Below are 23612 nucleotides of genomic sequence, written 5' to 3' on the forward strand. Positions count from 1 at the left end.
CATATTCCCTGAGAAACTGTCAACCCTGTTAGCAAAATACTTTCACCTTTTTCTGCTGTAGAGTAAATGCCAGTGACCCTAAACAAGGCTGTGCATCATTGAACTTGAGGCCTACTGCTATGCACACAGACTGAAACGTTGTTCTTGCTTTGCCAGTTCCATTTCTCAAAATAGTGCTAGATGACTCAGGGTTGGCGCCATTTTCAAATTTATGCTGTAAAATAAAATGGGGTTGGTCTCCCAAACCCACTATCATTTTGTTGTACAGCAAAACTTTGAACATGGCGCTGACCTCGGGCCAGCCAGCGATATTTAGAAGAACAGCTCTGGCAGCCCAGGAGTGACTGGGGATCACTCCTGCTCAGTGAAGAATCTCAGCAGATGGGGTAAGGGCAACTAGCTGGCTACAAGCCCTGGGGGGTAGGGGCGAGTTGGAGGACTAAGCCACAAGTGAGGGGCCCATATGTGGCTAAGCAAATTTTGGGCCAGTAGTAATTTTGCAGCTGGGATTTTAGCGACAAACTAATCGTGTATAATTCGAAAATAAACTTATAGCCATATAGTTTACTGCTCCAACTTAAATCATGCCCCTGGTAAAGCCTACATTGAAAGCTGCTAAACATAGTCACCTAGGTTCACTAGGTGACTTTTTGTAATCACTCAACTGTGAGGCAATTTTCAAATAGGGAATTTAGCTGGCTAACTTGTTAGCTAGCAGACTAAACGCCTTTAAAAACTGTTCTCAAATTGTACATCTAACATTTATACACGTCATAATATTCAGCAATTATGAGATATGCCTTTTATGTGCAAGGTATTAAGAATATGCAGACACTGGATGTGCCCACTGAGGTTTCTGTAGATAAGTGGACATTTGGGATGAATCAATTGGATTATATTAGGCCAGAACATTAATACCAATGTTTCAACATTTAAAATATAGAAAACTGGCCATTGGAGCACTGGTGCCCACATATGTATGGTCCTAGTGGACACGTTACTTGGTGTGCTTACACAGTCTAGCATAAAGCTATTGTGTTATCAGTTCAGGGAGTATTTACTTCCGTTTACTTTTCTACTTTTATTTTGCTATGCTAATGGATTTATTGTAAAATGAATAGTTCTGACTGATGTTATAATATCTGAAGTTATTTTGGATATGATCTATAAATGGATGTCCTTGACTTTGAACTACTTCTTGACTTACAGGAATGTCACTAGACAGCACCTCATTTCCCAGCAAATGACCCTTACTCCACTCCCCTAATCTAAACAAAATTACAAATATGGAGATTCCATGAGACTGTAAGCAGGAGGTGGCCCATTGATGCACATAGACAATGGGATCCAAAATTCTCAGAATCACAGTCCTGCGAGTAGTGTCCTAAAAATAATCTATTTTTCCTTATGCTGATGGCATAAGGAAAATATGGGATATTTACATCCAAATATGGGATATTTACATCATCTGAAAAAGATCAATCTGTTTTCAGCCCACCTTTTTCTGACCTGTGGATGGTGGCCGCATGCTTTGAGGAAATCCCGCATCCCATTGTTTCCTGAAAACGTTTCTGTAGGATGAGGGATGAAAAGCAATGCTCAGATTCTCCGTATGACAGCAGAGTTGCGTGCATCCAGCTTCACAAACCTATGGCACAATTCACACAAATTATTAAGAACATAAGAAATTGCCATGCTGAATCAGACCAAGGGTCCATCAAGCCCAGCATCCTGTTTCCAACAGAGGCCAAAACCAGGCCACAAGAACCTGGTAATTACCCAAACACCAAGAAGATCCCATGCTACTGATGCAATTAATAGCAGTGGCTATTCCCTAAGTAAACTTGATTAATAGCAGTTAATGGACTTCTCCTCCAAGAACTTATCCAAACCTTTTTTGAACCCAACTACATTAACTGCACTAACCACATCCTCTGGCAACAAATTCCAGAGCTTTATTGTGCGTTGAGTGAAAAATAATTTTCTCTGATTACTCTTAAATGTGCTACTTGCTAACTTCATGGAATGCCCCCTAGTCCTTCTATTATTCGAAAGTGTAAATAACCGAGTCACATCTACTCATTCAAGACCTCTCATGATCTTAAAGACCTCTATCATATCCCCCCTCAGCTGCCTCTTCTCCAAGCTGAACAGTCCTAACCTCTTCAACCTTTCCTCATAGGGGAGCTGTCCGAAAAGAAAAACAGAAAGCAACTGTTAAAAATGTATATCTGGGAGAGAGCAAAAAAAAAAATTTTCAGCCTGAAAAAAAGATATTTAGAGGACACAGGAGCTTGAGCTACCATAGTTGCTTCTTTAACGCAATTTACTCTGCCAGTAAACATTCCTATAAACATCTTCTCGCCCAAATATATACCTTAATTCATCTCCAACTGCCCTAAGTCCCAAATATATTTTTTACTGCTCATAGCAGGAATAATTTTGGGCCCTAGCAGTGCTGCAGCCATACAGCTCCTACTAATTCCTATGGAACAATTCTGTTAGTTTTAAAACTTTTTATGCTTGGGGGGAAAAATAGCTTTCGACATCTTAGCTGGTAATAAATTTATGGTACAGCCACATCCAATGTGGGCCTTGTTTCAGCTGTAAGACCGTATAAGCAAAAAAAAAACCAAAAAGCCAAAGAAGACACCATCTTCATAGTCATGTGTTAAGCCTGCACGATGCCATCAGCATTATATCTCTCAGCATTGCTGATGCAGTGAGGTTAGTGTAATAGCCATAACAGGGCTCACATCTGGCAGGGTAGGAAAAAGTGAGAAGGTATTGAGCGGGTGGGGAGTGGACAGAGAGGGATAAGATGCTGAGCAGTTGGCAAGACTGATAGAGAGAGAGAGAGGGTGCTGAGTGGAATGGAGAGGGATAAGATGCTGGCACTGTAGAAAGAAGAAAAACTAATTGGGATGATGCTAGTATGCTGGGCATGGAGTGGAGGGGAGGGGAAGGAGAATTCTGGGGGGATATGAAGAGATGGTGGAGAGGGAGAGAGATGTAATGATGGGCACTATGGGCAGGGCACAAAGAGAAAGCGATGCTGGGCAGAGTGTGAGAGAAGAGATTGAGGTGTTACTGTGCCAGCACCAATGCAGCCAAAGGGAGCACTGTGCTGGAGCTGCAACCAGTAGGTAAGTGTTAAGTTCTGTGGTCCGCGGGCTACTCCTATGGACCACTGCACTCACCTCTGGTCTTGGCCCAGCTAAGTGACCCCAAAACACAGCAGGACGCCACCAACAATTCCAGGTCCCGGGCTGGCCCACCAATCCTCGATATAGCGAGATGCTGCTAATGATCCCAACGCAACAGGATGCTGCCGATGACGCCTACATGATGCGTCCTCCTTAGGCACGCACATGTGTCTCACCAGTATTTAAAGAGACTGCAGCAGGAAAGCTCCCACAGCCCCTAGTGATGACATCAGCACCCAGGCCCTATATAAGGGTAATGATCCAGAAACAACTTGCCTCAACAACAGGTCCAGCTACTTAACATGTTGCTCCAGTGTCTTGTCTTTGTCCTGCTTGCCTTCAGTTTCAGTCCAGCCTTGTCTTCATTTCTTCAGCCAGCTTGTCTCCAGCTTGTCTTCTGTCTTCGTCAACTTGCCTCTCGCTTTGCCCCTACCTGTTCCTTCTCCTTGCCTGCCTGCTCTGCTTATCCGTCCTTCCTCCTTCGATGGACACCTGGTTTGACCTTATCCTGATTTCAGATACACCTGACCGCTGCCTGCCTCTGACCACTGCCTGGACCTCAGACTCGCTTGACAGCCCACCTGCCTATAACCCAAGCTATCCACAGACCTCCACTTCTGCCACTAGCAGAGACCCCTCACCTAAGTCCTGCTGGCCCCGGCACCCAAAGGCTCAATCTGAGGAGAACAAGGGCTGGTATGGGTGAAGTTCCCGCTGGGCCTCTGTTTCGCTGTGAACATCTGCTGATAGTGGGAACTTACAGGTTTCCTCCCTGCAGGTTGCGCCAATCCTGCCTTGGCCCAAGGGTCCACAGATGCAACAGAAAGCTGAGGGTGGGAGGTGCAAGACTGAAGGTCTGCCTAGGGTACCTAATACCCTTGCACTGGTCCTGATTACCTGTGCATTAGATTCTGATAGGGCAGAGCTTTCCAAACTTTTCATGTTGGTGACACACTTTTTAGACAAACATAATTTCGGGACACAGTAATTCAGTCTACTAGCAAACCAGAGGTTAAAGGTTAAATGAACAAAATGTATTTCAACAATTTATGTATGTTTCCTTAAATATATACATAATAAAATGTTTCACGACACAACCTATCTTGTGAAAACCTTTCATTTATATTAAAAATATATAATATTCCAAGATTAATGTTATTGTTATAATTTATGAGTAACAATAATAAAACAAAGTTATTGTGTTATTCTATTTACCTCTTTAATGAGATATATGAGCTTGATGGGATGAACACAGCTTTTGAATATTTGGTGTTAATAAAAAAGTCCAAAGGGTCTTCTGCGTAATTTTAAAAAGCTGGCCAGTTTCACACTATATAATTATTTGATAGCCTCATTCAACTAATTATATATGGCTATGAGAGTGAAGTCTGGAATATATAGGAAGGGACAGAATGTCAATATAAATCCTGCACCTCCAGTTCTGTAACTCTGTGCATCCACTGAAATTCCCTCAAACAATGGAGCTTGGATGTTTCCCTTACAGCTCATCATACTAAAAGATATCTTCAAATTCTGGTGTCACCTCACAGTAACATCAGCACAAACAGCTTCCACTGCCAGACATGTTGTGAACTAACACAAAACCCTGCAAAAAAGACACTCAAAATCTATACTGCAATCCCATTGTAACATAACAGTAATAACACCAAGGACCCAAACAACAATAACCCTACCTGTGAAAAAGCAAGGGTAAATATTACACTGGGTCCTAGGATAACAATACACCACCTACTGAGGAAACAAAACAAACCTGATTGCTATAGATCCCTATACAGACACTACATGCTAGCAGAATCTCTCATCATGGTCACACACACAGAGCAGAGACAGATCCTCCCCAAATACAGAATACAAAATAAAGGAGCACAAATTAGACAAAAACTGAAATGGAAACCTCAAGAAGCCAGACTCTGTGTATTAACAATGGAAAAACAGAACCACCATTCCTCATAAAACAAATAAAATCAAGAAACATAAAGCATCAGTTATTATAGTAAAACCATACTAATAAAAGAATATTTTAAAACTACTGATAAATAGAATTTCTATTAATTAAAATCTTATACATTTTTTACAATTTCCCAAACACCAATAAAATATTTCAAAACAGCACATATATCAAATAACATCCAATAATTACAACTAATAAGGATTTTAAAACGCCCCTGCTGTCCATACGTGGCAGCGCTTGATTTCCAGTCACCCTGATATTGTCAAGGATTAGGAGGTTATCCTCTCTCTCTCACACACATACACTGTCACATACATACACATTCATGCTCTTATACCCACCATAACCTCTCGCTCTCACAGACACTGACAAACTCTCACGCTCTAAAACACTCTCTCCCCCTCCACACTCACCCCCGAAACAAACTCTTACTCCCCTGGATTTTCTCATACACACTCATGCTCTCACTATCTGTGGCTCCCTCACATACACACAAACACACACACCCAGGCAAGTTCCCAATCATTCTCACACAAACACACACAACCAGGCAAGCTCCCAGTCATTCTCACACACTGAAACTGACCCCCAGGCAGGCTCCCATTCATTTTCACACCACTCCCTCACCATCCCCTAGGCAGGCACCAATTCATTCTCACACACACAGACCCCCAGGCAGGCACCAATTCATTCTCACACACACACATACACCACACACAGGCAGGCACCTATTCTCACACATACAAACCCCAGGAAGACACCCATACATTCTCATACACAGACACAACATCAGGCAGGCACCCATGCATTCACACACATACACCCCCAGGCAGCGTCCCATTCATACATATGCACACACTAAAGGCAGACCCCCTCTCTTTCTTTTGCCAGCAACCTCAGAGCCTCTCTCATTCCTCTGCTGCCACTGTCACTGATGCCGCATGGCTATTGGGGAGGCGCTGATTGCTGCTATTGGCACTGAAGCCCATTCTGCTGCCTCCTCTGTGCAGGTCCCGTGGGTTTCCACTTCCTCCATGTTGATCTCGTACATTGTGAGATCTGCATAGAGAAAGTGCTACTCTTGCACATTACCAAAGATTACATGTGCCAATCAGTAAAAATTAATTAATTATTTTTTTTTACTTTTGCTGTCTGATCTTAGTTTTCTAATTGGTTGGTCACAGGCTTTTTTGTTCCACCTCCCCTTTCACACACACAGGCTCTCACGTGCTGTCTCTGCAAACATTCAGGTCCTCACTCCCACACACAATCTCTCAACTCATCTCATACATGCACACAATCTCTCAATTCATCTCATACATGCACTCTACGGGCCCTCAACCTCTCTGTTACCTCTGGGCCTCCTCTTCACGGGTTGCTGCAGGATGGGCTCTGCAGCAGCCCGGATCTTCTCGGGCCGATCCACGGCAGCGGCGGCCCTGATCTTCTCGGGCCGATCCGTGGTGGGGACCCTGCTACCGGCCGCCTCCTCTTCTCATCTTGCTGCAACAAGGCTGCTCCTCTTCTGCACGCGGCCTCTCTCCTAAATTTTATAGAAATCTTGATGTCCCTTGATGTCGCCAGTGACTGCCAGGCTGCACATCACTCTCTCCTGAAGGGCTCCTAGACCATCTGTTTTTATGCAGCCAAATCTATGCATTGTGTGAGCTTATGAATGCATTTGTAGCTGGCAGAAAATATCCACTTAAGCACATATGGGGTACTTATGCATATGGGGGGGTGCTCCTTGTATTTGCTCATGTAAGTCCTGACTAAGCTTTGAAAATGTGTCCGTAAAAGATGTAAATGAACAGCTCTGCACTGATCATCCACAGGACTTAGCTGCTAACTGCAGAGCACCTTTATTTCCACATTTGACAAAGCCTCCAACCACTCAAATGTCTAACCATCATATGCGTAGTGAGTACAGAATTTTTTTTCTTCCTTTCAGTAATTCTGCCCTGTAAAAGACGTCTCCAGAAGCAAAGTGACGTGGCCACTGCTTTGTAAGAGCAAGACAACAGCTACCTTTTGGGGCGTAGGTTCATATCTTTTATTTTTTTATTTTTTTAGTATGGTCTGCAATCTGCAGTATGCTGCCAGCCAACGCACGATCTGGCAGCAGAAAAGGCCAGAGGGTGAATTATCTGCCAAGCATCGTGGCAGGGGCTGTTACTACAGTTCCTGTCCAAATCCTTTACCTCTTTTTTTTCCAAAGCTGTCATTACTGCCCACAGTAAAGAAGGGAAAAAACAATCACCTACCTTCTTAATCTGTAGCCGCTGTTTTAAAGATTAGCAATAGAAGAGCCTCCACAGATGAGTTCTTTGTTGCACATGCTGGAGGTGACAGGCAGATGCACACCCAGCAGAAAGCCTTCAGCGCACTCCTCCTCAGCAGGGCCTTGTGGTGGAGCAGCTGCTGCCGCTTCTCTGCTTCTCCAAGGGCAGTGCAGTCCTTTGCTATAATTATTTACACCCTGTGAGGAGCTTTATGTGCTCTTGCCATGTGACCTCTTAAAACAGGCAGGAGATCGGAAATGGATTAGGCTTATGGAGTAATGTAGCGAAGAGAGAAATCCTGGCCTCTTCTTGGTAGACAAATCACTTCTTTGCAGGCATCCTGTGACATCAAAGCATAGGAGCTGGGAAATGTACTATGTTTAGAGAAACAGTTGATTGTATTTCGTTTATTGCTGTTACGGGATCATAAAATTGGGTCCCCATCCCCAAGTTGGTATTTCATGGAATTTTGGGTGGGGAAGACCTGGGGCGTTCTTGATGCGTTTGTGGGAAAGTTGATATTGGACTTGCAATACTACTGAACCACCACTGGATGCATCAGTTATGAGAATGGGTCTAGTTGTATTGTGTTCGAGTGGAAAGGGTCAGACAAGGATTCCCAAAGGGTTCTAGTGTGGGTTTCCCTTTAAGAGGGCTGAAATATGATGCTAGCATAGGAGGTGTCAAGGAGAATATATAATTAGGTTCCAATTTGCAGAAATTGAGGAGTCTGAGGAGCCGGCTGGACTGGTGGTCCCAGGCTCCCTCTATGTGGAGTGAGCCCTGCAGGGTCTCTTCCCTTGAAAGGGAGAGGTCTGAGGCTTGAAGGAGATGTGGTGTTCCCTCCTCCAGAGGGAAGGACCAGGGATGGGAGGAATGCCTTGGAGAAGGACTGGAGTGTAGTGGATGCTGGGGAAATCCTGGAGAGATGGGCACAGAACCGCGGTGAGAGGGGCCTGGAGGCCTATGGAGTATAAGTACCTCCCTTAGAGGACATCCGAAGTTTGTGAGTAGAAGATGGAGATGGAGTGTAAGACTTGTGGGGGTGAGTTAGTGACCCCAAAAGGCATGTTAGGGATATGAACCCCCAACTGGGACTTGGTTGAAGGAGTGAGAAGTGACTTAGGGATGTGACCCCCTGCCAGTGGAGGTGTACCTGTGTAAAAGATGGGAGCAGGGGAAATGTTTGTTGGAGGTAGGAGATGGTATCCTAAATCTTATGGAACAGTTTGAGGGATGTGGTAATCTATATCTTGGCTGAGAATCCTAAAGAACTTGAGTTATTCAGTAATATTGTTCGGCCCGCTATGTATGTAGTTGCTGGCTGGTAACCCTAGAAAATAAAAAGTTAAGAGTTTGAATTCTACATTGATGTGGCATGTGTACGTGGAAAAGAGAGGTAGAGTTTGCAGAGGGGAGATCCAAGGAGGTAGGTCCCAAGTCTAGCTCAGGAACTGTAGCCTGCCCTGCTGCCTCCAGCCTGGGTCCATTTCACCATCTGCATGCCCCAAATTGCTGAACCCTAAAAATCTGCAAGACTTTATTCTTTTATGTTCATTCCAAATGTATTAATCTCCTGCTGCCGTAGCGCAAGGCAATTTACAGTAAAATATACTTAAAATCAACAGTTAAAACAGATGAGCAAAAGATAATATAGAAATATAATGCAATGAAAATCAGGAGTCAGCCATCAATTACAGGAGAACAAGAATGTTTCCAAAGATGCTTTGAAAGTTTTAGAAGATTCCATTAATCGCATCTCTATTGCCACCTGTGCTGAAATGGTGCCAGATCCACTCACTATTTTATGTACATTGTCTTGTTTTTATATTGGTTGTATTGGAATAGTTTTATATTTCTATTATGTTTGTACATTGTACATTGCATGTTAATTATTTTCTGGTTGTACCATGCCTTGGGCTTTGAAGAAAAGGCTTAGAATAAATAAAAAGTTGCTTGCTTGATTGAAATCTGCAGAGCAGCAGGGCTGTGGCACAGAGTGCAGAGGCGGGTGGCCAGTACTGCGTGCAGGGCTGCCATAGGGAAATGGCCTCCCCCTAGTCACGTCTGAATTTACAGAACTGAGAGATGGCCACACTTAGCATTCCTTCATTACTTTGGAAATTTAAAAGACTAAAAAGTAGCCTTTTCGTGAATCGCCCCCTGACTCTGGAACTGCATTCCAAAGGAAGCCAGTCTAGAAAAAGATTATACAGTTTTTAGGCACTTGCAAAAAAACAAAACAAAACAAAAACCTGACTTTTAAAGGCGCTTTTGATGTCTAATTTATTAGTTATGTCTTTTTGCCTTTGTTCCTAGTTTGTTTGTTTTTTGTTTTCTTCAGTTTTAAAAACATTTTAAATTTCTGCTTTTATCTTGGTTATTGACTTATTTTATTTATTTCTTATTCTTAATGTTTGTATTCTGTAACTGATAACTTGTTTAATTGTTCACCATCTTGCACATTCACAAAGGCAGTATACTCAAAATAAATAAGTACTAAATAAATATTTTAAGACTGCAAGTACTACTCCTGTGCAAAGCCTTGGATTTTCCAGTTAACTTTATGCAGGTGATATACAGATAATAGCTAGTTGGGATTCTCTTCTACCTTAGTTTATAACAAACGTTAACAAGTTAGGGCCTTCCCAACCCTGTCCTGGGGACCAGGACAGGGTTGGGAAGCTCTGGCTTGGTTCTGTTAAACTTAAAGTTAACCCTAGTAAATCTGAGGCAATGTGGGGTCATCTCAGCTTCCATTATCCATCATGGCAGGTGCTCCTACTCAAGTTTATGAAGTTATTTCCACCTTGGGTGTTAGAACTGATTTATCATTTACTTTCTCTAATCATATCTTGCATTTATTACAAACATTTTATTTTTTTTCTGTGTTTCATTCATCGATTAAGACCATACCGTGTTCCTTCTGATCTTCAGTCCTGTCTTGGTTGGGTAATTATAATGTGCTATTTCATGGCCTCACTTCCATTCAATTAAGAAGACTTCAGGCAGTTCAAAATTCTCCGCTAAACTGATTTTTTAGTTTATAGAAATATTGTCATGTAACCCCCAGTACTTCAAGACTTGCATTGACTTCCTGTCTCCATGTGCATACAGTTTAAGATTGGGTGCTTGGCACTCCTTCCTATCTTTCAAGCCTTCTAGTCCCTTATCTTTGGCAAAATTTGCACTCATCTCAACAAGAACTATTAGTGTTACCATCCCCAAGGTATAGACTACCGGAGAGGTCTGTTTTCATTTTTAGCACTGAACCTATGGAATTCTTTTATGATTGGTTTGCATTTAAAGAAAGATCATCTTGAGTTCAGGAAAGTCATAGAGATCTTCTTTTCACAAGCCTATGCTACAATATAAGCTTATGTTTGTTTTATTAGTATTTTAATTTTCTTTTAAAGAATTGTATTATTTTTGTTCTCCACTTTCCTGAATTTTTTCATTTTCATTATATTTGTTCATTTTACCAATAAGAAGTGTAGTAGTAGTATTTTATTTGTATTAAGTATATTCATTGCCTTATGTCTTGCAATTCCAGCCTTGCACTGTTTTTCACTACTGTTTCTTTTTTTTATTATTTTATTGATTATTTATTTAGACTGTGTTTACCATGTTTTGGGGGTTTTTAATTTAATATAATGTTAGAATGATATTGTAGTTTTATATTATTTAATTGTACATCACATTGATTTATAGTTTTAAGATTTGCAATTAATCAAGTACCTAATAAACAAACATATTGGACGTACATGTGAGCACCCGATTTCATAACTTGCGCATGCACGCACAAGTTATGAAATCCTGGGTCAGCGCAAGCAAGGGATGCACAATTGTGCAACTTGTGCGCACCGAGCCGCGCAGCCTTCCCCCGTTCCCTCCCAGGCCGCTCCAAAATTGGAGCAACCTCGGCGGGAACTTCCCTACCCCCCCCCACCCCACCTTCCCTTCCTTCCCCTGTCCTTTCCCCCCTACCTTTTCTTTTTTCTTATCTCCAAACTTACTTCAGCCCTGGGGCTGAAGTAAGTTGCACGCACCGGCAGTCCGGCACAGCGGCAAATATGGCCGCTTTGCCGGGAGCCTGACCCCGCCCCCGGACCGTCCCGCCCCCTCCGGCCCCTTTTTGTAAGCTCCGAGACTTAGGCCCGGCGTGCGTAACCTTTTGAGAATCAGGCCCATTATACTTAACTAGTTTAAAAAAAGCTACTCAGCCATAAGGATTAAAGGTGAATTTAAAAGCGCGACATGCACATTAATTAGGGGATGTGTGAATATGTCAGAATTGCACACGTTGAGCAGATTTTAAAAGCCACCCGGATATGGTGTAAATGCCACAGGGGTAGATTTTCAAAACTGGTACACACACACGGACACCCGATTTTATAACATGCATGCGCAGGTGTGCACATTATAAAATCAGGGGTCAGCGTGCGCAAGGGGGTGCACATTTGTGCAACCTGCGCGCGCCGATGCCCTTAACCTTCCCCAGTTCCCTCCCAGTCAGCTCCAATTTAGGAGCGGCCTGGGAGGGAACTTCCCTACCCCCTAATCTAACTTTCCTACCCCTTTTAAGAGTCGTGGATAACTGGTGGGAGTGAAGGCTATTAAACCAAGGGGGGGGGGAAGGGGGTCAGAAGACCTCTCTCTTAACTGAGCAAACTGGGGGACAAACTGGTAAAACTGAAAATGGCATCAGTGCGCACCCCTTTTAAAATCCCTGTGTAACCATGTGTATGTATGCTTAAAATTTGGTGCACGTGTGCGCGGCCAGGCTATTTTATAACGTGGGCGCATGTACGTGCCCAAGTTATAAAATATACACATCCCTGGGCACAGGCCGATGAAGGCACGCACGCGTGTGCCCATGTGCTGGCTTGAAAGTTACCGTGTCCGTGTATATAATCTACTGTTCAGACTTGGTTTCATTCAAGATTTGATTATTATACAACTGAGTCATTCATTCATTCCTGTTGAGACTGCAAGCTTCATAGCACAGTCAGACATGTCCTCAGCCTTCCACACTAGGTTTAAGATATTTGTTACCACACAGCCATTCTCGAGTCCGTGTGCAGTTCCTTTGCCTTGCTGTGATGAGCCAATGCCTAGGGACCTTCACTTTCAGGTTTTATTAGATTTTTTTCCCAGGAATCTAACAGTCCTTATTATAACAAGAACAAAAACGGGAGAAATCAGTGGAAATAAATGAGCCATCAGTTTTATGGGTAAATATAATTTTTGCTCTTGTTGTAATAGGCCCTGCGCAATTCCCGGGAAAAAAAATAAAATAAAAACCCGAGAACGAAGATCTCCCAATCCCTCACTCAGTATAGCTGCAGCGGTCCCTGGGTCGTCTCGAACGCTGCCTATTCAGTGGCCCCATGACAGCAGTAAGAACTGTAAGGTTACTACTCCAATCTCAACCCTGCCTAGGATAAATTTCCTCTTATGTTTAGTCTTGCTGAGAAAACATTGTTTAAACTATTGCTATGGCTGAAAAAGAATAATATTTTTTTGCATGAAAAATTCTAAGAAATCTGAATTTAGATGTTGAAAATCTTAAGTCGCTCAAGAAAACAAACCATGCAGTTCCCCCCCCCCCTTCCAAATATTCTTTAGTTGTATAAACCAAAGCTTTGTTCTACAAACTAGGTCAAACAGAGCCCTTAATCTGTGTTGATCCAGGGAAAGCAAAACACGTACAGCAGGTAAGTAGGTAACACTGCTTAAGAAACTATAAATACGAAAAGGTCAGAGATGCCTTGAGTTTGTAAAAAGCCAAGGCAGGCAGGGCTATGTAGAAGAAAAACTGCTGGCACTCTGCAAATTCAGTAGTCACACCTATGGATCCCCTAGTTCACAGTGTTACTGAAAATGGATAACCAGGGTTCTTGTCGATGGGGAGGGGGTGGGTAATGAAGAATTCATCTTTAAGACCCTCCAGTGAATAGTAGATTTTTTTTTAGCTTCTTCAGCTCGCATGCCAGAAAGAAAACACTGGACACCAGGGGGTCGATGCAATACAATGTAGAGATGTGAATCGTTTTCCATATCGTCTTAACGATAGAAATCGTGTGGCAGGAGAAGAAAATCGTGTTTGGCACGATTATTTCGTTGAAAAATCGTTAAAAATCGTTTTTTCCGATTAGTGTGCACTAACTCGAGTTAGTGCGCACTAACTCAAAATGATACAAATAGACACTTTCCAGGTCACTGAAGGTCAGTTAGGAATGAATATGTGTTCCTATTGGCTGGCAGCCCTCTTATCTATTGATGTTACCAAGGTTACCACTGAGGTGATGGTTGGGGGGATGGGAAATGGAACTGGAAACTAACGAACACCAACAGAAAATGAAACAAAGTGTTCACACTTCCCAGGTCAGTAAAGGTCACTTAGGAATGAATATGTATGTATGTATTCCTATTGGCTGGCTGTGCTTTTATCTATTGATGTTACCAAGGTTACCACTGAGGTAATGGTTGGGGGGATGTGAAATGGAAACAGTTGGAAGCTTGACATGTGATGATCAGCACTCACGTGACTAGAACTTCTCTGTTTATTATTTTTGTTAGCAGGCACCTGAAATGCTAGTGCATGTTGAATTTGCCAATCACTGTGCATTTTAGAAAGGTGGTCCTGGCTGGAACTGTACACAGTTCAAATATATGTAATTGATTGTTGGTAAGTGTATTTTTTAAGTAGCCACACTGGCACAAGTATGTTTACTTTTCCTCCTACTTAACTCACTAGCTCAGCTTTGTAAGAAGGGCTTCTCTGCTTGTGTGAGGGTCAGGCAGCTCCCCCCTGTCTGTGAAGCCAGCCTCTCACTAGTAATGCAGGGAGGGAGCTGTCTCAGACTTCACCATCCTCCCCCCCCCCCCTCACCCACACACCATTCACTAGCTGGGACATGGGGGAAGTCAGGAGTGAGGGTCAGGCAGCTCCCCCCTGTCTGTGAAGCCAGCCTCTCACTAGTAATGCAGGGAGGGAGCTGTCTCAGACTTCACCATCCTCCCCCCCCCCCCTCACCCACACACCATTCACTAGCTGGGACATGGGGGAAGTCAGGAGTGAGGGTCAGGCAGCTCCCCCCTGTCTGTGAAGCCAGCCTCTCACTAGTAATGCAGGGAGGGAGCTGTCTCAGACTGGTATCAGGGTTAGGGCACTGTGTGCAGGAAGATCACAACACTCCTGGTATTAATAGGGATAGGGCACTGTAAGAGATGACTGTAGTAGATTGAATAAAGATCTGATGTTTCTGCTCTCCTCACACCAAACAAAAACAACACACAAGCAGAGAAGCCCTTCTTACAAAGCTGAGCTAGTGAGTTAAGTAGGAGGAAAAGTAAACATACTGGTGCCAGTGTGGCTACTTAAAAAATACACTTACCAACAATCAATTACATATATTTGAACTGTGTACAGTTCCAGCCAGGACCACCTTTCTAAAATGCACAGTGATTGGCAAATTCAACATGCACTAGCATTTCAGGTGCCTGCTAACAAAAATAATAAACAAACAAGTTCTAGTCACGTGAGTGCTGATCATTACATTACTTTTTTTGTCAAGCTTCCAACTGTTTCCATTTCACATCCCCCCAACCATTACCTCAGTGTTAGCCTTGGTAACATCAATAGATAAGAGCACAGCCAGCCAATAGGAATACATATTCATTCCTAAGTGACCTTTACTGACCTGGGAAGTGTGAACACTTTGTTTCATTTTCTGTTGGTGTTCGTTAGTTTCCAGTTCCATTTCCCATCCCCCCAACCATCACCTCAGTGGTAACCTTGGTAACATCAATAGATAAGAGGGCAGCCAGCCAATAGGAACACATATTCATTCCTAACTGACCTTCAGTGACCTGGAAAGTGTTTATTTGTATCATTTTCAGTTAGTGCGCACTAAATCGAGTTAGTGCGCACTAACACGATTTAACGATTTTTAACGATAAATCGTTAGAATTTCTATTGTATCGTGTTCTATAATGATTTAAGACGATATTAACATTATCGGACGATAATTTTAATCGTTGAAAAACGATTCACATCCCTAATACAATGCGCTTAGCCCAGCGCAGTGTATAACCTGCAGTTGGACACGGGTTGTATAGGCACTAACTAATCCCCTTTTGCAATAAGGGGATTAGCGCCTCTACAACGCACGTCCAACGCGGAGTGAAACTAATAGCACTCATCACAATCAAATGCATGTGAATCAGGCTATTAGCTATTCACTTCCTAAGCAAAAAAAAAATAAATTTGCATCTAGGATGCATATTTTAGTGATCAGAAATTAACGCCTGCCCGAAGCAGGCGTTAGTTGCTGAGCGCTAAAATAAAACTAGTACAGAAAAGCAGAAAAAAACTGCTTTTCTGTACTGCCTCCTACTTAATATCCTTAAATAATTTAAAAAAAAAAGTTTAAAAAAAGCACTGGCAGGGGTTAGGAAAATGGACGCTGATAAATTCAGCGTCCATTCTCCGAACCTGACTACCGGCACCAGAAGGAGTGTGTAAATCAATATTAAAGTTTCGGGCACTTAGTATTAATTTATTCACTCCTTCACTTATTGCCCATTGGTCCTTTTCACTGACATTTGTCAGTGAAAGGACCAATCCCCTTTCAGGACAGCCTTCTGAAATGTGATTGGTCCTTTCATTGACATGTGACAGTAAAGGGACCAATCAGCCCTAATTTAAATATTGCATCACGCCCCCAGGAGAGGTGCCTGAGGGCGCGTTATGAAAGCGGGCTTTGAACACACAGTGCCCGCTTTCAGCGCAACTTCTTTTGCATCGGCCCCCAGATGTGTGATTCCCAAAACAAAGTGTCTTGATGATATTGGCAAAGAAAAATATTTACAAATCAACAAGCTCTTTATACTTCTTCTTTTCAGGTAATTGAAAGAGCATTTTGTAACAGTTGAGGAAAGTTACTTCAGAAAGAAAGGCATTCTTTTTTCCCGCAACATGTCCACTTCTCGCCAACCCATTTGGTAAATTCTGTTTGAGCACTGTCTACCATGAACCACTGGAAGATGGGTTGTACTGGCCTTCCAAGTCAAGCTATAACTGGTTGTTCAAGCAGTTTGCACTCCAGGTAGAAGATATTTACTGATCCTGAACTGGATTAGTCTGTAGAGCTGTTGTGATCTGCTTTTAGGCACGTTGGTATAATTGAGCAGAATATAACATTTGTCTAAATAAATAAATAAATACATACTCTATACAGTTTACAGTCCTCATAGGAGGAGACTTTTGCTGACATTACTGTACATTAAAGCTGCATGGCTCACCTCTCTTCAAGCTTTAAGTGAAATTGGATAAACTGAATCTATCCAAAGACTGGGACTGGATCTCTTCTTCTTTTTCTCCTTCACTGGAAATTGCAAGGATGTTAGACCAACTCTAACAAATTTCTCAACTCTTCTCTCTTGAACAGCAAAACTTACCAAAACTCCCTGGTGGTCCAGCGGGTGGTCCGGGAGCCATCTACTGCACTCACGCCATCGGCTGCCGGTATTCAAAATGGCGCCGATAGCCTTTGACCTACTATGTTACAGGGGCTACCGGTGCCATTGGTCAGCCCCTGTCACATGGCCATTGGTGCCATCTTGTGCTCTTACCATGTGACAGGGGTTGACCAATAGCACCCGTAGCCCCTGTGACATAGTAAGGGCAAAGGCTATCGGTGCCATTTTGATTACTGGCAGCCGACGGCCCGAGTGCAGGAGAGTGCTCCCGGACCCCCGCTGGACCACCAGGGACTTTTGGCAAGTCTTGGGGGATCCTCCTGACCCCCACAAGACTTGCCAAAAGTCCAGCGGGGGTCCAGGAGCAACCTCCTGCACTCCAGCCGTCAGCTGCCATGTGACAGGGGCTGACCAATGACACCGGTAGCCCCTGTGACATAGTAGGTCAAAGGCTATCGGCGCCATATTGAATACCGGCAGCCGAGGGTGTGAGTGCAGGAGATGGTTCCTGGTCCCCCCACTGGACCACCAGGGAGTTTTGGCAAGTCTTGGTTATCATTGAAGTTATGCTTGTCTCTGGGCAGGCATAACTTGCGAGCGCCGGCTGGCTGCCGGCACGCCATCCCCGGCACGGCGGCTGTTCTGGAGGCCTCGGTCCCGCCCCCAGAATGCCCCCGGGCTGGCGTCCGCCCACAGCTCCACCCCTGGAACGCCCCTTTTTCGAAGCCCCAGGACATACGTGCATCCCGGGGCTTGCACACGCCGCTGAGCCTATGCAAAAGTAAGTCTTGGAGGGGGTCAGGAGGGCGGGGTGTTGTAGTTAATTTAATTTTAGCAGGGAAACGAATAAGAATTAACGTATAAACGTATCGGGGCCCCCTTGCCGAATGCAACATATCTGCCCCCTGACGAATACGAATCCCGAATGCAACATATGGCGTCCCTCTGCACATCCCTACTGTCTAGTCCCCCATTACTCTTTACTCACCCTATCGCCCACCCTTTTCTACCTTTCTCTGATTCATCCACTCACCAGACTCAGCTCCTTCCCTGTCATTCAGCCCATTCTGACATTCAACCCCTTTCATCTATCTCTTACTCTCTACCTGGCTTCTCATTCTTCCTTTTCACCTCTTCCCTAGCCCCATTTCCACTCTCTCATATCCCCTTCACGACCTGCACCTTTTCTCTACTGCTCACCTGTGCCTTTACACTGCTTCTCAACCCTTTCCCAGCCCATTCAGGTCTTTCGCATCAGGTCTCCACCCTTCCCAACCCATCTGCATTCAATCTCACACCCCCAGCCCATTTAACACCCCCCTTTAATCTCTACCCTCCCACCCAATCACTAACTCCTAGCTCTGTCTCCATCCCTGAGAGCTTGTTGACCCTTCCCTTTCTGGTGGCTTTCCTTTTTCTTTACTGTTGTAGTTATCTCCCTTCTTTCTTTGTCTCTTTCCATTAAAGCTAATAGTTTAATTCTTTTCTCCCCCTTTTCCTGCTTCTCCTCTTGTTTTTCTAGTTTTTCCTGCTCTCCTTTTCCCAGTCATCCTCACTTTCTCCAACACTCTCTTCTCTATTATCTCCCAGCATTCCTTCCCCTCTGCTTCCACTCCCCAATCTTAAGGTCTTCTCTCTCTCATCCCCAACCTCGGGGGGGAGCAATAGTGAGCAGGTGGCTGCATCGCCTTCCTGACTAGAATATGTTAGCTGTGGGAAGTTATTGTGCACTGCTCTGGGCATCTTATTTTGAAACAGGTAAGAGCAATAACTGTGCCAGTAATGATTACGGCTCAATCTATTGTATATATGCAGCAAGAATATGAGCAAGTCTGCTGTTGATATTTTTTATTTGTGTCTCTATGGATTTTTATGCATGTTTTTATTGTATGCTGTCTTGAGCAATGGATTATGAGCAGAATACAAACCTTTTCAAGAAATAAAGAGGTTTATAAACCTCTCCCCTCTCGTTTTTGGGGTTCTTTTTCTTAGAATGCCCTTTATTTTTTGTCTACCTTTTCTTTTCTTTTTTTCTTCTCTCTCTCTTTCCAGAAACTTTCCCCAGCACATCTTCTTGTACACCCTTCAGGTATTTTCTTTCTCTTCACTCTGTTGTCCTTCTGCCCCTCCTCCCTCCAGGCACTCTCTTTTTTCCTCTTCCTCCAACTACTATCTCCCCTTTCTCTCCCTCCTCCAGAAACTATTCTTCCCCTTCTCTCCCCCTCCCTCAAGGCACTCTCTTCCCCTTTTCACCCCTTCTTCTCCCTCGAATCCTTCCATCTCCTCCAGGCACTCTTGCCCTTCTCTCCCCCTTTCCTCTCCCTATAGGCATGGTTCCCCCTTCTATTTTCCTACATGGCAGGTGCTCATTCCTCCTCCCCTCTCTCACAAGGTGCTCACTCTGTTCCCTCATCTCACCCCTTCCTCCAGGTATTCACTCCCCCTTCTCTCCCTATCTGTCCACATAATAGAAAAACAGCAGAAAAAATGTTTCTAAGTAGCCAAATTACACAACTGACCCTCCTTTTGACCTGCCTTTCCTCACCCTTGGCCTGCCAACAGGAGCAGTGCTTGATCTGATGTCATCTTCTGCTACCAGATGGGGTCAAATCTTCTTGTCGTATAAGCAGTGAGATTGGCCCTGCACGGCAGCAGAAGATGATGTCAGCAGGATCTGCAGCATTTAATCTATTTGCAAGGGAAGAAGGAGCAACCATCTGAGTGAGAATTGAGAGGGAAAGGTTCATTTTGGTATTAGGTTGCTTGAAAAATGCTGCAGTTTTTCAACCACATTTTTTTTTTTGTTGCATTGAGTTAGGTGTTTGACTTGCCCCAGGTTAGGAGAAATATTGGTCGATGGCCATTGAAGTTTGTAAAACTGGAGTGGCAAAGGAGAGGGGGAAAACAATATATTTTTGGGCGGAGGGCACTTGCTACTCCTTGACCTGTCTCCTCCCGTAGCAAAGCCTATGAACTTTCCTCTTCCGAAACAGGTTACAATTTACTCCTCCTGTTAAACCTTCTGGCAGAACCTGATTACTGAACATCCAAAGGGGAATGTGCAAAACTGAAATATTTTCTGCACCAGAATATATTTTCCCTTTATTGAGGCAATTTATTCTATAGTAGGGCTAAATATCAGCTTTTTTTTAATGAGCTGAATATCCTAGTGTAAATTTCCACCTATGAGAGAGGTCACATAACTCCACCACTTAGACCTGTGGTTTAAAATGGTTATTTTTTTTCCTGTAAACAAAATATTGCTATTACAAGTAATACAAGCAAAATCAATGTATGTACAATTGTACTCATAAGTTTGCATACCCTTGGTAGAATTTGTAAGATGTATAGTGTTTTATGAAAACATGAGTGATCAGACAAAACACATCTGTTATTTTTAATGTGTTTCAAATTAAAACTATTATGAATCACAGAATAGTACAATCAAGCAAATCATAGCAATAAAGGAAATAATAAAATGGTCCTGTTCAAAATTTTACATACCCTTCAAGGGTTGGGCTGATAATATACACTCAAGTTGACACACATAGGTTGAGTTGGCAGTGATGGGTAGGTATCCACACGTGTGCTTTGTTTAATTATAATTAGTGTCTTTCTAAAATTAATCAATGAGTTTCTTAGAAAGCTTTGTGCATTTTATCCAGGGCTGCATTGATTCTGGTGGTTACTGAGGCGTGGGGAAAGCAAAAGAGCTGTCAAAGGATCTATGAGCAAAGTAGTTCAACTTTATAAATCAGGAAAAGGATATAAAAAGATATCCAAAGATTTGAAAATTCCAATCAGTATTGTTCAAACTCTGATCAAGAAGTAGAAAATTATAGGTTCAGTTAGTACCAAGCTAGACCAAGAAAGATTTCAGAAAAAAACTGCCGGGAAATTTTGTTGGGATGGAAAGAAAAATTCACAAGCAACTTCTACTGAAATACAGGCTTCTCCGAAACAAAGTTGTATGGGTCTTTCAGCATGCACAATAAGGAGATGCTTGAACAAAAATGGGCTGCATGGTAGAGTTGCCAGAAAAAAAAAGCCATTGCTGCATCAACACCACAAAAGAGCCTGCTTACAATACAATACGCCTAGAGAAGTCTCACAACTTCTGGAACAAAATAATTTGGAATGATGAGACCAAAATTGAACTTTACGGTCATAACCATAAATGCTGTGTTTGGAGAGGAGTCAACACCATACCTACCGTGAAGCATGGACGCGGATCACTGCTATTTTTTTGGGGGGGGGGAGCTATAACAGCACAGGGATTTTAGTCAAAATTGATGGCAGGATGAATGCAGCATCTTATCTGAAAATATTGGAGGAAAAACTGCATTCATCAGCCAGGAAGCTGTGCATGAGGTACACTTGGACTTTCCAACATGCCAAGATCTGAATCTTATATTCTAATTCTCTTTGACCTAAAAGCAGCATTTGACAGCGTTGACCATATTCTTCTATGTAATCAAATAAAGAATATTTGAATTGGCGGAAATTTATACAACTTGTTCTCATCCGTCCTAGAAAAAAGATCCTTCCAGTCAAATTGGGCAATCAAACCTCAGACCTCTTTAAAATGAACACAGGAGTTCCTCAAGGATCAGCTGTTTCAGCAACTATATTTAACATATATCTCCTTCCAATTTGCACTTTATTAGCAAATTTAAACACAAAATTATTTATATATGCTGATATTCAGCATATATAAAAAAACCTTTGAAAGAACCACAGAAACTGTAACAAAATACTTGAAATCTATCCAAAAAAAACTCTCTACACTGAAATTGACTCCCAACACTAACAAAACTGAAATTATTTGGCTAAGAAAAGAAAATACTTCTCCATAACCACCCATTCTAAATATAGAAATAGCCAAAATATCAACTGCTACTGAAGTTCATGATCTAGGAATCCAAGTGATGAAAACCTCAACATGAAAAAACACATTTCGAAGATAATCAAATCTGGTCACGCCAAACTCAGAATGCTTCACATCTGAAACCTTTGCTAACCTTCCAGGACTTTCGCACAGTGTTACAAACTCTAATTTTCTCTAATCTAGACTACTGCAACTCCTTATTGCTAGGCCTCAATGCAAACTTATTTATTTATTTATTTATTTATTTTATTTTAAAGATTTTATATACCGACAACCGTTTGCACATCGTATCGGTTTACAGATAACTTAGAACAATAAATATCAAATTAGGCATGGCCTTTACAAAGAACAAAAAACAAAAAAGAGTACAACAAGAAACCTAAGAACTTGGATAAAAATATTCAACTGGGAGTAGCATAACTTGGGGGAGGAGACTACAACAGAGTGCAAAGAGGGAGGCTATGTACAATGGTAAAGAAAGTACATTCGTTGAAATTGCTGAGTTTTTTAAATTAAACCTTCTCAACTTAAAGTTAATTAATTAACTTTAATTAAGTTTAATTAAACTTAATTAAACCTCCTCAACCACTTCATATATTGCCTCTGCCAGACTTCTCACTGGAACTAGAAAATTTGATCATATCACTCCCACTCTGATATACAAAGTGTTATCTATTATTTTTAACATCATCAATAACATTGACTCATCTCCTCCTGGAATTTCAATACAACTCTACAATCCAACAAGAGATCTAAGATCCCAAAACAAAGGCATTCTTTCAGTCCTGTCTAACAATACTACTCATCTAACACAAATCAGAGATCGTATGTTCTCTGTTGCTGGTCTCAAACTTTGGAACTCCTTACCTAGTTCGCTAAGACTATCAACTGAAAAAAAGAAATTGAAACAAGATCTCAAAACATGGCTCTTCAAAAAAGCCTACGAACTCTCCTGAAAATATTCAAATCCACTTAGTCTAAAGACTGTTCTTAATCTTAATTTCCTATTACTTTTTATTCTCTTTAATCTTCTATTTTAATAATTTCCTTGGAATTAAATTCCATTGTTGAAGTAATTTCTAACTATTTTATATTCTTTCTACCTTTTTATTCACACTTTTATATTAATGCATTTTGAAATGTATTATCTTTTCACAATGTAACTCAATGCTCTCTATGTAAACCGTTGTGATCTAACTTTGGAAAGATGATATATAAAAAAGCATAAATAAAAAAATTAAGTTGACCCTTCAGTGGTTTTAGCAGAAGAAATTGAAGATTCTGGAGTGGCCATGATAGTCTCCTGATCTTAACATCATTGAGCAACTTTGGGGAGAATTCAAACATGCAGTTCATGCTAGACAACCAAAGAATTTACAGGATCTGGAGGCTTTTTGCCAAGAGGAATGGGCAGTTTTATCACATTAGAAAATAAAGGTCCTCATTCACAACAATCACAAAAGACTGCAAGCTGTCATTGATGCAAAAGTGGGCAATACACAATATTAAGAACTAAGGGTATGTAAACTTTTGAACAAGACCATTTTATTATTTCCCTTATTGCTATGGTTTGTTTAATGATTGTGCTTTTCTATGATGCATAAGTTTAATTTGAAACACATTAAAAATAACAGATGTGTTTTGTCTGATCACTCATGTTTCATTAAAATGCTAAGCATTTTTAGAAATTCTGCCAGGGTATGCAAACTTATTAGTACAACTGAACCTTTAAATAACATATTTAAACTCACGGCGGTTGATTTTCAAAGATGCTACCT

Source organism: Rhinatrema bivittatum, chromosome 1 (genome assembly GCF_901001135.1).
Source record: "Rhinatrema bivittatum chromosome 1, aRhiBiv1.1, whole genome shotgun sequence".
NCBI classification, from domain to species: domain Eukaryota; kingdom Metazoa; phylum Chordata; class Amphibia; order Gymnophiona; family Rhinatrematidae; genus Rhinatrema; species Rhinatrema bivittatum.